At 36.4% G+C, this 16,660-nt stretch overlaps 1 non-coding gene across 1 annotated transcript; it reads right to left on the bottom strand.

The window, feature by feature from the left end:
• Window positions 1-7,080: 7,080 nt before the first annotated feature.
• Window positions 7,081-7,187, bottom strand: LOC138093304 (U6 spliceosomal RNA). Its single transcript, XR_011146042.1, has one exon. It is a non-coding gene; the product is annotated as a U6 spliceosomal RNA (small nuclear RNA).
• Window positions 7,188-16,660: the final 9,473 nt, after the last annotated feature.

The following is a 16,660-nucleotide window of genomic DNA, read 5'->3' as shown; positions in this document are numbered from 1 at the left end:
CTATAAAAACTTGCCCTTTGTTTCACACAATCACCTCTTTCTAATCTGTTCAGTTTTGCCTGTGGTTGTGCTGCTTCTTAGTTATACCCTCCCTTGCTGCCTGCTGCAAGAGATCTGGATGTTCTAACTCCTACATCACTCAAGCAGTGTTTCCCAAATTTGCTTAACTGTAAAGCTCAGTGAGGATACTTGTTACAAATACAAATTCCTGATTTCAATCTCAGAATATTAAATAGAAGCTGCAGGGTGTTGAGTTTACCAATCTGCATTTTAAAACACATCCCCCAGATGATTCTGAAGAAGACAACCGTGAACAGAGGGTAAGCTCTGTTTTCAAACAACTGTTTCCTCCAGTGGCCACTTGTCTTAGCTTAGGACTTCATTAAACAGTAGTTCAGTTTCCTCAGAACTAGAAAGAAGACTCTATTGAATGTTTTTCCTGAAGCTGATTCCTTAGGCTTTCAGGAAAACTGGAAACCCCTTTAATGGACTCCTGAAATCTCCATACTACCTTCTCCATGCAAAATTCACTACAGAAACTTCAGCCTGCTGACTCTATTCTTAGATGCTCACTGAGTTTCGCAGGTATTGCCACAGCTGCTGCTGCTACCCCTAGAACAGTTTTGCGGATTGCAGTCTGCAAACTGATTCTGATCAGTTGTGACGGCTCATGCTCTGTGGGTTTACCTTTAATCAAATTAGACCCTGAGGATGTAAGGATTCCCTGTAGAACGTACAGATTGGGTGTCACTGAGGGTTAAAAATGAGAATGAAGACTAAGTACTCACGTAGAGGCTGGCTCAGGGTAAGCACTCAATAAATATTACCATTTCCTAATATTTCTGTTGTCAGATGGACTGCATAAATTCTTTTGATCCTGACCCAAGAAGACCTATACTCTCTCTTTCTCTCTGTCTATATATATATATATATATATATATTTAAATTTAATCACTGGAAATATAAAAGTATCTTAATCTGCTAAACTAATTCCACTACTTCAATTGTTTTTGATTAATTATAAACTTTCAGAAACATTTTTTCATAGAATGCCAAAACTCAATGTATTTGAGCAATAGAGTCAACGTATTTAATTCACAGCATTCAGATTGCAGAGGCCATAAACTTGCCTTGTTGATTCAATAAGCATAATAGTATTTTAAAGCCTTCTTGAATACTAAGTATTACTGCTTGTATTAGTTAACTATTACTGGGTAAGAAGTCACTCCAAAAATTAGTGGCTTAAAACAACTACCACTCATTATTTCTCATGAATTTGTGAGTTGGCTAAGTGCTCTGAACTTGCCTGATCTATTCTGGACTCACTTATATATTTGTGGTTAGGTGGAAGGGTGCTGGGGGATAGTCTAGCTGTTCTCTTGTTGCCTCAGATTTGTTCAAATGATGATCACCCCATCCAAGGAGAAAAGATAGGCACAAATTCTCTTGACTAAGGTTTGGTTAAGATTAATGACTTGATTAAAATGACTAGTGAGTTGACTAAAATGGCTAATGAATGTTATTTTTGCCACATTTTTATGGATCAGAAAAATATATAAGTTAATCCTTGATCTAAGGGATGTGAAATAGACTTCATCTTTTGATGGAAGTTGCTGAAAAGTTTTATTTCCAAGCACATACAGAGACTACTATTGGGATAGTTAATGCAATCAGCCTGCCACATTAGTCATGCAGCAAAATATTTCATTTTGGGAGTCTTATTAAATTTCAATTAAAAAAAGGCAGATTCTGAGCTAAGGTCAAAATCATGCCCCTGATTCCATTATCACCCAGAAAGCCATAGGAAGTCACAAAACTATCAAATGATCATTTGCCTGTCCTTAAAATAGTGATGGCATGAACCTCATGTAGTTATCATGACTACATGACCATTATGTAAAATATCATAACAATAAACATCTAGCAGGGTGACTGGAGAAAGGCAAATACGAAGATATTTTGAGTTAAGTTAAAATAATGAATTGTTTTCAATTCACTTTCTTTATTAACTAGAATCTCAATTTTTTTTCTTTGCTTTCCTTCATGTATCATCTTTATACCAGATTTTTATAATATTAACATAAATTTTATAATTTTAACATTATTGCTAAAGAAAGTAGTCTTAGCAATATTCATATTTGCTAAAGACTACTTTCTTTAGCAATATTCATCCTTCTGAAACATGTTTTCCAAATGATCCTTTCATCCTGACTAATGAGTAAACATTTTGTTGTTGTTGTTTGGTGGTGGTGTTTTTTAATGGGGCTTTGTATTTCTAAGAAACAAAAACTATATCTGACCAATTTAAACAGAAAGGAAACATATATAAGGAATACTTTATTTTTTATTTATCTATTTTTTTTTTTTTTAGGAATACTTTAGCATTTACAGAATTGACAAAAGTATTGGGAAACCAATGTCAGAATATGAGGAAAGAAATGTACAGCAAAATCATATCAGAAATAGTCTCTAATAGCTTTAGTTCAACTCACAGGCTCTTAACCATACCAAATACATACCACTGAATACATATTTTTTAATTGTGTAATAGCAATTTATAATATTATATGAGTTTCATGTGTACACATCATACCTCTTAATCTGTATACCCTACAGTGTGAATAATTTTTGTCTCCTCTGAGTCTCATGTCAAACCCCCAAGATCCAAACTTCTATGATAGAGCATCTGATGAACTGAGCCTAGGTCACATAGCCCCACCACAAGTATTAGAAAACTGTAAGAGAGACTCTCTGCCCGATCTGTCTTACACTGTGGAAAGAAGGGCCTTGACATTAAACTTTCTTGAGGTCCAATCAAATAAAGAAGGATGTTTGGATGCTAGGAAGACCAAAACAAATGCTCACTGCAATCTACTCCCTTAGTTGTTCAATATCCACAGTTCTCTTTTTCTCATATTATATTTCAAAAAGAATTCTGGAGTTTAGTATAGGGCAATTTTGTCTTATGTATACTTACTCTCTTGACAAAGGAGGCACCCAACAGTACAGCTCTGATTAATATCCATTATTCTCTCAATCTTTTGTGATTCTCATCTCAATATTCTGAAACCTGTGGAGGAGAAACAAAATTGTAACCACCAACCTCCCAGGGGTAGGTATTCTGTTAGTTCACAGTTGGCAATCAATAATTTGTACACCTATGGCTGATTCATGTTGATGTTTGACAGAAAACAACAAAATTCTGTAAAGCAATTATCTTCCAGGTAAAAAAATTAATTATTAAAAAAATTTTCTCAAAAAGATTTAGATATTTCCCATTTCCCAGTATAGTACAGTTCCCTTGTAAATAGTTACTGATCTCTGAGAAAAGATGAGAGAAATATTCACCAAGCATTTATTTGATGTAATTTCAGAATGTTTCCCAATGAGTCTCACTCCCTCAAAGTGTAGTAGACTCAGGGCTTGACAACACTTTCAGATATGAGAATTGGGATGAATGGCTGCAACAGTCTAACATTATGATTCCATTAGCTTCTCTCATATAGCTTTTATTTAAAAAAAAACAAACAAACTGCTAGCTGTTCACCAAAATAGGCATCCTTTTCTCCCCTGGACCACAGCAAGTTTATAGTTTTGCTCCCTGCAACTGCATGTGGCCACATGACAGAGTTCTAGTCAACTGAATGTTACTTTAAATGCTGTCTACCACTTCTCGATCTGGCTCATAAAAACCTCTCGCTCCTTCATATTCTTTTCCCTTCCAGAGTATTCCAGGATCCCCCATGGAAGCTGCATGTTGAGGTTGGCAGAGGCACCATCATCCTGGGTTAGTGAACAGCTCTGTAGTATCTATGCCCTCCTTCCTCATCCTCTCTCATGGAACCATTTATAATTGTTATTTGGGAAAGAAAAACATTTTTTTTGTGTTGAGGATTATATATTTGTGCATATATTTGGTGTGAGTGTGTGTTTGTTCTTGGTACAAACACAAGTCTGTCCTACCCTAAGTAAAACAAGCTTTAGTATACTATACATATATTGTGATTCTATGAAACCCTATAACCAGTAAGCAACTATCAAAAATCTATGACCATTTTAAATTTCACAAATCATCTCATCATAACATGCTCCTTTGCCTCAGATTCCTATCAGGAAGCTCATTTCAACTTTATATTCTCCCATGAATATATCATGTTTACAAAAAAACTAAAGTGAAAAACAGAATGAAAAATGGCTATCAAAGTACTTTTCAAAGCTTTGGCATGCACCTCATCACCTTTTATGGACTTTCATGGGGTATATAGTAAAAACAAACAAAACAAAAGAGTAGGTCACAAATGATAAACATTCTCTAGCATTTCTAAATATGGAAACTTTGAATTTCATTATAGCAAGAAAAAAATCTTAATTCAAGAAAGATATCTTATTTCAACTTCATTTGGTATGTATTTTCATTGAGTTCAGGTTTTGGTCAGCAAGCTATATGATTAAATATTTCCAGCTGTTAGAACTAGCAATAATTATTTCAGAACATTGAATGTCTTATCATGCCTATAAAATAGATAAAAGTTAAAAGTTAAAAAGCTAGAAATAATAAAATGTAAGAGATAAGCAATGAAGTTTTTTTTTTTTTTTTAAGAAATAACTTATTTAGATTAAGGACTTGCAGCATCTATAAGCAAGGAAAAAGAGTCACAACCAAGGGAAGAAGGACTCAGATAGCAATGGGGGGGCCCTGTGGGCTTGGGGGTCAGGATGAACAGGGTACTCTGAATCTTTCCTATTTTGGCCCAACACCAGTTCTTAGATTTCTGCTTTACTCTAATCAAAGCTCTAATTTTCCCAAAAGAGATCTGATGATTAACTGAAATCAATGGATGTTACAATTTGGCAAACTATAGATTCAAATTTTGCATTTGATTCTTGGCGCCGGCAGGCCTGCAACTATAGCTGTAATATGATCATAGAAAATATGGGGATTTAGAATATGCATTAAGAATTTAGGATTTTTGAGCTTTCCATTCTCTTTTTTAAGCTGCCCATTGTCCTAAAAAATAGTCAATGGACTCCATCCTTCTTGAATTCTATTTTTGCTCTTCCAAAGCAGAAGCAACTCAGTATTTAACAGCTTTATTTTCAAAGGGCAATTTATTTGGGGAGTATACAGTTGATAATTTAATTAGAAAATCCATCCTTTCAAGTTATAGTCTGCAAGAATTATATTCCTGAAACCCAGCAGGATTATGTTTATTTTTAGGCCCAAATAGGCAAGATAACTAATTTCAAATTCTTTGAACATTCATTACCTCTCCTGTACTTAATAGTACCATTCAGTGTTTTTGTTTCTAAACAACAGAAATATCTCTGGTTAACCTGCTCAGAGAGTAAATTATTCTAGTGACTATGGGCTGGGAACCCTAACCCTAACCCTAACCCTAGCCCTAACCCTAACCCCTAACCCTAGCCCTAACCTTAACCCTAACCAGTTTTCAGAATGGGCAGAGAAAATAGGAGAGAAGCACAGCCTAGGTAAACTCTTAGGCCTGTCTTATTAGGCCTGCCGGGCCTGTCTGACCTGTTTTTGGCATCAATACCACTAGACATTGCCTGAGTTCCTAAACGGCTCCATTGAACTCTGCTCAAGAATGATATTGCTGTACCCTGCTCTTCCATGCAGATGCTTTAAGTATTTTGATTACTACTTGTATGATGTAATACTCCCAGATGATAAGACATTTGGAGGAGGAGAAGTGCTGAATTACAAGTATGCACTACAGTAATTGAGTAATGAAAGAGTAATTAGGCCTTAGAAGTTTTTTATCCTTCTTATATCATTTTGTCTAACTGATACAAAATGCTCTGATCGTAAGTGAAAATTCTGATCAAATTATTCCAAATGTGATTTTCAGGAACCAAACAAGTTTACAGGAACTCTCACTTGACCTATGCCCTAGTTTTTCCCCCATTGTCAAGTAGTTATTTATTTATTCAATTTTTATTTTATATTGGAGCATAGTTGAGTAACACTGTTGTGTTAGTTTCTGGTATGCGACAAAGTGATTCAATTATAAATACACATGTATATTTTCTTTTTCAAATTCTTTTCCCATTACGGTTATCAAAAAATATGGAACAGAATTCCCTATGCTATACAGCAGGTCACTGTTTGTTATCTATTTTAAATAAAGCAGTGTGTACATGTTAGGTGGCTATTCAATTCTTGAACCGGACATCAGTCATATTTACTGGAAGCAGGATCACTGTTCATTTAAAGATCAAGGTCATGCCTTCTTCTCCCTGTCTCTTCTCTTCACGGGTTCACAGTTCCTTGTGTATGCTCATCATTGCTTTAGGGTTTAACTAAAATGATAATAATCTCAAAATCTAATATAAGGATTAAGAGAGAGGCCTCATTTTAGTAAGCCTCCACTACAGCACTCTTGCCTGGAAAATCCCATGGACGAAAGACCCTGATAGGCTACAGTCCATGGGGTCGCAAAGAGTCATACAAGACTGAGTGACTTGACTTTCTCCTAATCTATATTCTCCTTCCTAAATTTACCTGAGCTCAGGATTGGGAGGTATTAAGCTATTTTGACCCTGGGTAAAATGGTATCTTTGCCCTGTGTTTTCTGTGTGTAGGTAGTTCCTGTGGAAATTCAATGGGGATATGGAGTGATGGTCTAAACAGAATTTGGGAATTCCTCGATCCTCTCACCAAATAATATCATCAAATCATCACTCAACCACTGAAAATTTGCTTTACTAATCAATGGCTTTCATCTGGAATTCTAGCATAATGCAGAGGGAGCCTTACTTTAAGAAACTCATACTTAACACCTCTTGATTCCCTTACAGTTTGTCAGTGGCTGAAAGAACTAACAGTATGGTCTTAAGCAAAATGATATTTTGAGATAGTTATAGACTCACCTGCAATTTTAAGAAATAATACAAAGAATTTCCATGTACCTTTTTCCCAGTTTCCCAAAAATAACATTTTTCTTTTTTTAATTTATTTTTTTATTGAAGGATAATTATTTTACAGAATTTTGTTGTTTTCTGTCAAACCTCAAAGTGAATTAGCCATAGGTATACATATATCCCCTCCCTTTTGAGCCTAAAAATATGGAACACTTCACGAATTTGCATGTCATCCTTGTGCAGGGGCCACGCTAATCTTCTCTGTATCATTCTAATTTTAGTATATGTGCTACCGAAGTGAGCACCAACAATGACATTCTAAAACTACAGTTTACACTTGAACAACCCAAGAGAACTAGAGCCGCCCACCACCTGCAGAGTCAAAATTCCATGTATGAATTTAGAGTTGGCCCTCCTTATCTGAGGTTCTGTACCCCAGGATTCAACCAACCATGGATATATACTAAATATTTATTGAATAAATCTACATACAAGTGGAACCATGCAGTTCAAATTCATACAGAACAATACCACAATCAAGATACTGACATTGAATTGTCAAGGTACAGAATTTTCCATCATTACAAGGATCTTCGATATTGCCATTTATACTTTGTTCAGGTCTTAAATTTTGTTAACCAGAAATCTGTTTATTATTTCTACAATTTTAATCATTTTAAAAATGTTATATAAATTGCATCATATCATATATAACCTATATATAGGGACTTCTTTTTTTAACTCAGTGTATTACTCAGTGTGGAGATTTGTACAAGTTGCTATATGTACCAATAGTTCACTGCCTTTTATTGCTGAGCTAGATTATGTGGCTTGAATGTTCTAGAATTTGTTTAACCATTCACCAGTTGAAGCACATCTGTGTTTTACTAATCTTGGCCTTGTACAAATACAGCTGCTGTAAATATTTATGTACAGATTTTGTGTAAACATAAGTTTTCATATCTCTGGAGTAAAGGCACAGAAGTGAAATTGCTGTGTTGGATGGTAGTTGAATGTTTAATTTATTAAGAAACTGCTGAATTGTTTTCCAGAGTGGCTATAAAATTTCTTACTCCCACCAGAAATGTATGAGTGATCTAGTTTCTTGGTATCCTTGCTTTGGGTTCATTTTGCCTTTCTTTTTTAGGTTTTCGAGGAAGGGCTTAATTATCAGTCTGAGACTCTTTGTCCTCTCTAATACATGCATTTAGTGCTATAAATCTCCCTCTCAGCACCGTTTTATCTGTATTATAAAAATACTTATATGTTCTATTTTTTAACTGTCTAGTCACTGATTTTTAATTATTATATTTTAAGTTTCTAAAATTTATATTTGGATTTTCATATCTTCTATTTAATGGTTAAAACTTTCTAGTTCTCTGCTGAGACTTTCTATATTTGCATTTGTTTGTATTCTGTTCATAACTGCTTATAGAAGCATTTTTATGACAGTTGCTTCAAGATCTTTATAATTCTAACATTACTTTTACCATGTTGTTAATGTCCATTGATAATCTGTTTTGATTCAAGTGGAACCCAAAAAGGGTATAGGTTCAGTTCAATCGCTCAGTCATGTCTGACTCTTTGCAACCCCATGGACTGCAGCACACCCGGCCTCCCTGTCCATCTCCAAATCATGAAGCCTACTCAACTCATGTCCATTGAGTTGGTGATGCCATCCAACCACCTCATACTCTGTCATCCCCTTCACCTCCTGCACTCAATCTTTCCCAGCATCAGGGTCTTTTCAAATGAGTCAGCTCTTCACATCAGGTGGCCAAAATATTGAAGATTCAGCTTCAGCATCAGTCCTTCCAATGAACACACAGGACTGAACTCCTTTAGGATGGACTGGTTGGATATCCTTGAAGTCCAAGGGACTCTCAAGAGTCTTCTCCAACACCACAGTTCAAAAGCATCAATTCTTCAGCACTCAGCTTTCTTTATAGTCCAACTCCTTTCAAGTTATAGTTTGCAAGAATTATATTCCTGAAACCCAGCAGGAATATGTTTATTTTCAGGCCCAAATAGGCAAGATAACTAATTTCAAATTCTTTGAACATTCATTACCTCTCCTGTACTTAATAGTATCATCCAGTGTTCTTGTTTCTAAACAACAGAAACATCTCTGGTTAACCTGCTCAGAGAGTAGATTATTCTAGTGACTATGGGCTGGGAACCCTAACCCTAACCCCTAACCCTAGCCCTAACCCTAACCCCTAACCCTAGTAAACTCTGGGAGTTGGTGATGGACAGGGAGGCCTGGCGTGCTGCAGTCCATGGGGTCACAAAGAGTCGCACAGGACTGAGTGACTAACGTGAACTGAACTGAACTTATATAACAGAAATAGATTCACAGACATAGAAATCAAATTTATGTTATCAAAAAAGATAGTGGGGGGATGGAAAGGGAGAAATTAGGAGTTTGGGATTAGCATATACATGTTACTATATAGAAAATAGATATATAAGTACCTACTATATAGCACATGGAACTATATTCATTATCATGTAATAAGCTATAACAGAAAACAATCTGGAAAAAAATATACACGCACACATTCGATTTACTTTGCCATACTCCTAAAATTAACATGACGCTGAAAATTAACTATACTTAAATTTTTTAAATGCTTAAAATATAGAGGCACAAGTGTAAGTGTGTCTAAACCAAAATTTCAATTTTCAAAGAGTGAAAGCTCAATTCTTTTAAAAATTTTATCAAGGTGTTTCTTCACTATTTAGAGTGGGAGCTGAGTTATACAGTAGTGTATGGGTTTTAAAATTTGACAGGTTAATACACAAATCTCTATCCTGTTACTAACATATGTCTGTGCCTTTGCTTTAAATTAGGGATCCTGTATCTGTGTTGTTGGTTGGATAGATATGCAAAATATGAGGCATATTATAAGATTCAATCAATGATTATTGTATACTGTCAATGAAAAAATACTCCACTGAGTCTATTTTGTGCCACCTCACAGAAAACTGGGTTCCAAAATACAAAAACCCTTATCTTAAAAAAGTTTCCCATTCAATAAGAAAGTCATAAAGCATATAAAGAACTATTGCACATGATAGCAAACAATAAGTACTATAAGAAAACAGAAAAAAAAAACATGTTTTAAAAGACAAAAGCATGTAAACACTTTCTCGCTGTTCAGTTTAAGGAGACTTCAGGAAAAACACAACATATGAGTTAGATCCTTGAAAATGTTTAAAATTTTGAAATACAGTAATGAAGGAATCTATTTCCAAGAGAGAAAACAGAATGAGAAGTTATGTACACCAATATTTTTAGGAAACAAGGTTGCATTGCATAGATTAGAATACAAGTAACATGAATTGGCATGCTGATCTATAAAGGGAAAATGGGACCAGGTTATTTCACATTAATTTGGTAATTAGGAGGAATGTTTTGTGTCTTTGAAGCAGGGCAATATCTTGATGATTTGTGATACTTCATCTAAATGTGTCTGTACTATACATTAGAATGGTAAGAAAATGGAGACTGGGAGCTAAATTAGTACAAAAAAATTCAATACAGAAGCATATAGGATGTGGGATAAAAAAGGACTCTGCAAAGGACTTGGGGTAAAAAGGATCAAAGTTAATTGTGGTATTAGCCCTAATTTATAAGTACAAGCAAACCTACCTTCACAGATACATCTCAAGTCTGTATTTTTAGCACTAACATCTTCTGGACTGTTCTTTCTACATTTCCAAATGTTTTGGAAAATTATGACCTATGAAAGTGTCTTACCTTTACAAGCTTTGTTTCAGTGTTCTGTACATCAGATTACTTATTAGTCAATCTCTTATTTTATTCAATAAATAACTAATAATTTCCTTTTTCTAGGTATTTTATTTGGTGCTAAGAAGACAAAGATTAATAATACATAGACCTTGCCCCAAATAATAATATAATCTATTATATATACATATATATGGGCTTCCCTGGTGGCTCAGAGGTTAAAGCGTCTGCCTGCAATGTGGGAGTCCTGGGTTTGATCCCTGGGTCAGGACAATCCCCTGGAGAAGGAAATGGCAACCCACTCCAGTATTCTTGCCTGGAGAATCCCATGGATGGAGGAGTCTGGTGGGCTAGAGTCCACAGGGTGGCAAAGAGTCAGACACAACTGAGCGACTTCACTTTCACTTTCACTTTCATACATATATATATACACTCCTAGATTATATTATATAGTATATAGACAAAGTATAAATTCCAAAACTGTGTAAGGAGGTTAATCAAAATATAAATTGTAAAACAGTGTGAGGGTGTTAATGAATTCTTACAGATTAGTTGATGACTGTACACTGCTTCTCTCTCACTGTAACATAACAAGTCCATAAATAATTTATAGCATAATAATTTTCTAATTCTTGTTCTCCAATGATTATTTTACAATGAGATCTGTTTTTCATGTTTATATTCCTTACTGGAAATACAAACTAACCTACTTTTATAACCTAAGTTATAAAAGTAATTTTAAAGGGTATGACTTTTCTTATTTCAAGAGGTAGTTTTTCTTTTATTAAAGATGTACAATTACATTGCCATTTAATGTTAGAATTGGAGAGAGTTTGAAGGAAAACCAAAGCTTAAGTATAAATAAGATGTTTTTTTCCTGAATCACAATACAACATTTATTCCTTTTGTTAATACATTAAACACATACTTATCCAGTCCTTACTCACAAAAAAATTAATTTGAATAAGGTGCCTGCTACATGCATGCATGCTAAGTCACCTCAGTAATGTCTGACTCTGTTGAGGATATAATCAATTTTTGGATATCATGCATTTGAAGTTCCTGGCGTAACACAGTTGTATGATGCTCTCCAGCTGTCATGGGGTAGCCAGAATTCTAAGCTAGATTCTGAGATTCCTATCCTCTCACATATATGCCCTTTAAAATCCCAGAAGAATGAATATGATGAGATATCATTCCCTTTATTAGGTTACTGATCAGTTTTATCTTTAGTTGGCTTAATCCAAACAGGTCAGCCCTCTAAAAGAAGATGAAGTGACAGAGAGACATTCTTTTGTTGGCATCAAAGATGAAGTAAACTTATACGATAAAGAGAAAGGCCACAGGCAAAAGAAATGAAGGAAGGTGTTCAGAGGCTGAGAGCAGGCCCTAGTTTATAGCTAGCAAGAACAAGCAATAACTTCGGTCAGAACAGTAAGAAAATTAATTTTTCCCTCCCTTAATGAGTTTGCAAGAGAATGCTAAGCCTTAGAAGAGATTGCAGGTCTGGACTTCCCAGATGGTGCTAGTGGTAAAGAACCTGCCTACCAAAGCAGGAGACATAAGAGACATGAGTTTGATCTCTGGGTGGGAAAGATTCCCTGGAGGAGGGCATGGCAACCCACTCCAGTACTCTTGTCTGGAGAATCTGATGGACAGAGGCACTTGGTGGGATCCAATCCATAGGGTCAAAAAGAGTCAGACACAATTGAAGTGACTTAGCATGCACGCAGGCACCAACACCTTAATTTCAACCTTGTGAGACCCCAGAAGAGGATCCAGTTAACTCTCACAGGGACTACAGACCCATGAAAGCTCTAAACTCATAATTTTTGATTTATGTACTAAATTTGTAATAACCTGGTATGCAGTAATAGAAAATACACATACTCAACAGTTACATGTGGAAGAAGAGATAAGAAATTTTTGTCTGATTCATGTTTTCCTCTGGTTTGAAGACAAATTAATGGCTCAGTAGAGATGAAATTAAAAGAAGGGGATTTATTTTGCAAGAAAAAGAGTTAAAAAGAGCTCTTAAAAAGAGTTAAAAAGAATCACAATGAAGGTTGATAATAGGTGTGACAAGTACAAAGTTTGAGAGAATTAAAAGAGTGGAAAGCCTTGGTTACACAGTAGGCACTGAAATATAAGTGTGCAGTGGTGAAACGGATATAAATGCTACCATTAGGTATAGGAGAAAAGCCTATTAAAAGGCCTGGAAAAAGAATTAAACAATCTTGCTGAGAGGACAGGATTCCAGTATGTGACTCCTGAAGGAATCCAAGAAGGAACAAAAAACATCTTGAAAGCAGGATGTACACCTGGGGATGGGAAACCATCAACAGACTGTTCCTATCTTTGGCGCTTAGGAGGCACGTAAAGATTAACTGGGTCTTTGCACTTGAGGCAGAAAAACAGGGATACCAAAATGTTAAATGTTAATGACACAGGATTATCATTGAAGGCCACTTGGCCTGCTATGCTCATGTAAACATGTACAAGTAAGTCTCAAGAAGTATAATTAAGTAGACTTGAGATCAGTTTGGGCACCTTCACCTCATGGGGGTGTTGGTGGTAACTTTCTTGAGTGTTTCTCATTCTTTCGCTGTACCACGCTTTCAGGAACCTGTGGTCGAGTTGAACTCAACAATTAGAGGTTGATAACAGAAGTGAACTACTTATGTGAAATATGTAGATTATGGATATGTAGAGATAGAGCCGTTATCTACCTGAATCTTGAAGATATTCATGATGATGACAAAAAGGAGCAAAAAATAAATATATGATCCAGGTGCCAACATCTTTAGCAGTTAGCAGGATAGTGAAAGTGAAAGTCGCTCAGTCAGGTTAGTAGAGGTCTATAACTAAAGCAATGTTGTTAGCTGAACTGTATCGCTCCCCAGACCAATTTCTATATTTAAGCCCTAAACCCCAGTAACCTTCGGATGTGAATGTATTTGGCAGTAAGGTCTGTAAAGGGGTAATTAGGTTAAAACAAGATCCAAAGGGTGGGTGCTAACCCAACATGACCAGTGTTGTTATAAGAAGAGGTTAGGACAAAAGAAAGACAAAGAGGGAAAACCAAGAAAAGACACAAGGAGAAGACTCATCCATCAACAAACCAAGAAAAGAAACCTCAGAAGAAGCCAACCTGCTGGCATCTCAGTCTCAAACTTCTGATCTTCAGAAACATGAGAATGTAAATTTCTGTGAGTTAAGCCACCAAGTCTGGGTGGGTGAGTGAGTAAAGTCGTTCAGTCGTGTCTGACTCTTTGAGACCCCATGAACTGCAGCCTACCAGGCTCCTCCATCCATGGGATTCTCCAGGCAAAAATACTGGAGTGGGTTGCCATTTCCTTCTCCACCAAGTCTGGGTACCTATTACAAAAGCCTTTGAAAACTGTTAAAATTATTAGATGAAGTAAAAGATGCCTATTGATGTACGAACATATTCTCATACAGCCTTTGGCCCTGAGTAGGTTGTGGGTAAATACATCAGTTCTTGTTTTGCCCACACATCCATATAAGCAGAACTGATTGTAAGAATAATCATGAGGTAAAAATAGTGGCTCTCATGGGTCCCAATTTCTTCTGAATGTTTTTTTGTCCATTGCTAGTAAGATGTTTCTTTATATAGTCCTTCACAGGTCACTCATTTTATGGCATTATTGGACTTAGATTTTCCCTTCTCCCTAGAAAAATGTACCATGATATCTTAGCAAAATACTTAAGCAGAATTTACATGGTTGGCGATAAAAGAATAATTCTTCCAAAGGTAGATGTTTAAGATGTACAACAGCTATCATTTCAGGTTAGCTCCCTGGGTTACGAAGATCCACTGGAGAAGGGAACAGCTACTCACTCCACTATTCTGACCTGGAGAATAGTCCATGGACTGCATAGTCCATGGGGTCACACAGAGTCAGACATGACTGAGCGACTTTCATTTTCACTTTCTCCCAAAATCCACTCTTTTAAATACTGTTTTCAGGCTGCCTCCTGGACTATAAGGTCTCTCATAACTCTGAAAGGAAAGATTAATTTCCCCCTAAAATCCTCTATTATATTGGTAATTATGATTTGGTCAAAAATGGGGAAATTTTTCCCAACTTATTTATTTATTTATTTTTACTGTGGCTTCAAGCTGAAACAATGGCTCACTGTAGAGGGATAAAGGAGAAATATTTTTGTTAACAGGAAAAATAAAGAGTTGAGAAATAAAAAATCACAATAAGGGCTTAGAAAAATTGTGATAAGAATAAAGTTATAGAGAATTAAAAGATTTTGAGAAACTTTTCGGAGTGTGTATAAATTCATAAATATGTTTATGCATGTATTGGGTCATAATGCTAAGTGTACTTCTTATATGTAACACCATAAGACATTTAATGTTAAAAGGCTCTTCCATGTTGCAAAGAAAAGCAGATTTCTTCAATTAAAGGGAGCTCATTACCAGGATGTGCAACAGGGCCTTAAATTGGAAAGTTTCAACTAAGGCATCAATCTATAATAGATGCTTCACTCCAAAAGAGGTACATGTTTTTTCTTTTTTATTCAAAGTTTTAAATTAAATTGCCAGAAACTAGTTATATTACTCTGAACCCTGTTGCTATTAGCAGTAGTAAATAAGGTCCAATACTTTGGCCACCTGAAGCAAAGAACAGACTCATTGGGAAAGACCCTGATGCTGGGGAAGACTGAGGGCAGGAGGAGAAGGGGGTGACAGAGGATGAGATAGTTGGATGGCATCATTGACTCAATGGACATGAGTCTGAGCAAGAGAGTAAGTTGGTGAAGGACAGGAAAGCCCGGCATACTGCAGACCATGGAGTCACAAAGAGTTGGATACAACTGAGTGATTGAACAACAACAAATAAAGGTCAAAAGAGTATAGAGGATTTCTTTGAAAGTAGTCATTGCAATTTTGGCCTCCTCACCCATATACACACACATAACATATCTGAAGCCTTTCATCACAGCAGCTTGTAATTGTACTTTGATGACAGATGACTAGACATGGAAACTGTGGCATACATTTCAATCTGAAGTAACCTCAGGGACCCTGGTCAGCTTTTGGCTAGACTCTTGGGAGCAGAGGTGGAGAAAGTAAATGTATGGCCAATTTAAGATGTTCTGTGTACATGAGGGGGCTTCCCTGGTGGCTCGGATGGTAAAGAATCCACCTGCAATGGAAGATACCTGGGTTTGATTCCTGGGTTGGAAAGATCCCCTGGAGGAGGGTATGGAAGCACATTCCAGTGTTCTTGCCTGGAGAATCCTCATGGACAGAGGAGCCTGGTAGGCTACAGTCTTTGGGGTTCCAAAGAGTCAGGCAAGAATGAGTGACTAAACACAGCATGGTGTACATGAAGAAAGTCAGAACTGGAAATACTCAGCCAGAAAATCTCCAGCAAATCCACGAAAAATGCCTCCATATGAATCAGCTATCAATATTTGCCAGGTTCAGAGAAGATAAAATCCCTTAACACTAGAACCTCTGCAGCAGCAATGCAGAGAGAAAAGGCAGGCATTTGCCTGCATAGCAAGGAGGCACCATAATGGGCGGGTAAGGAGAGAAAGAGCCCAATGCCTGTCCCAGGAAGCTGCTCCAAGGTCTCCAGTTGGCAAGCAAGGGAGGGAAGAGGTGATTTACCTTCAAATCTAGTTGGAGTTCTGGTCACTATATGTAACTAGGTTTTATCTTTGTCAGCCATGTCATTGAGACTATGTTTGCTGTTCAAAGTGATTCCAAGACTTTCTCTTCTCTCAAGAGTGATCAGAAAAGTCATAGGACTGCCTGTTTATAATGACTTTCTTCAAATCCTCCTTCAGTTTGCAGATACATAAGAAAATAAGAAAGAGCTGGAGATAGAGTCAGTGCAGTGGCCATACATTCAGACATCCCTGTAGACGGGATTGTCTCAAGGGAACATAGAAGCTCATTTTCAGTCCAGATACTCCATAATGGGGAGGGTATGGCCACTGCTCACTGACCCAGGGATCCTGTCTGTTCTGGTGTTGCTT

Source organism: Capricornis sumatraensis, chromosome 1 (genome assembly GCF_032405125.1).
Source record: "Capricornis sumatraensis isolate serow.1 chromosome 1, serow.2, whole genome shotgun sequence".
Classification (NCBI taxonomy): Eukaryota; Metazoa; Chordata; class Mammalia; order Artiodactyla; family Bovidae; genus Capricornis; species Capricornis sumatraensis.
This window is presented reverse-complemented; position numbering and strand designations above follow the sequence as displayed.